The sequence below is a fragment of the Grammomys surdaster genome, unplaced genomic scaffold (assembly GCF_004785775.1).
Source record: "Grammomys surdaster isolate TR1022 unplaced genomic scaffold, NIH_TR_1.0 239, whole genome shotgun sequence".
Lineage (NCBI taxonomy): Eukaryota > Metazoa > Chordata > Mammalia > Rodentia > Muridae > Grammomys > Grammomys surdaster.
This window is the reverse complement of record NW_021604684.1, coordinates 9945441-9945894: the sequence shown is the minus strand read 5'-3', so window position 1 is coordinate 9945894 and position 454 is coordinate 9945441. Positions and strand designations below refer to the sequence as shown.

At 46.9% G+C, this 454-nt stretch overlaps 1 protein-coding gene across 1 annotated transcript in view; it reads left to right on the top strand.

Moving 5' to 3' along the window:
- Pde6a (phosphodiesterase 6A) overlaps positions 1–454 on the top strand; it is a 64190-nt gene that overhangs the window by 23925 nt on the left and 39811 nt on the right. The gene's annotated exons all lie outside the window — the stretch shown is intronic.

Sequence of the window (454 nt, the reverse complement as noted above, 5' to 3'; positions counted from 1 at the left end):
AGAGAGAGAGAGAGAGAGAGAGAGAGAGAGAGAGAGAGAGAGAGAGACTACAGTTCCATCTTAAGCATTTTCCCTAAATCATATAGCTAAAGAGTCTCTAAGCTAGCCAGGACGCAGGCTCTGGTGCTGGCTCATTGTCTCAGTACACAGTAATCCTTCCCTCTCCTGTACCTCAGTTTTTGTCTGTGAGACGGTTGCTAAGCTGTCCATCATAATTAGGCATACAGAGGACCTGAGAAGGTAATGGAATTTTCCGTGGAGAGTAAGAGGAACAGAGCCACCTGCCAGCAGGTTCCATGAAGGTCTATGACCTTCTGTGACCCTCTATGAGGGTTGCTAAGATCAGTGAGCATGGAAGGCCGTACAGCTGTCCTTAGACAGAGCTAGGAGCAAGCTTGGTATCCCTGAATAAACAAACAAAACAAAAACCGCAGATGACAGTGAAGGACAAGGT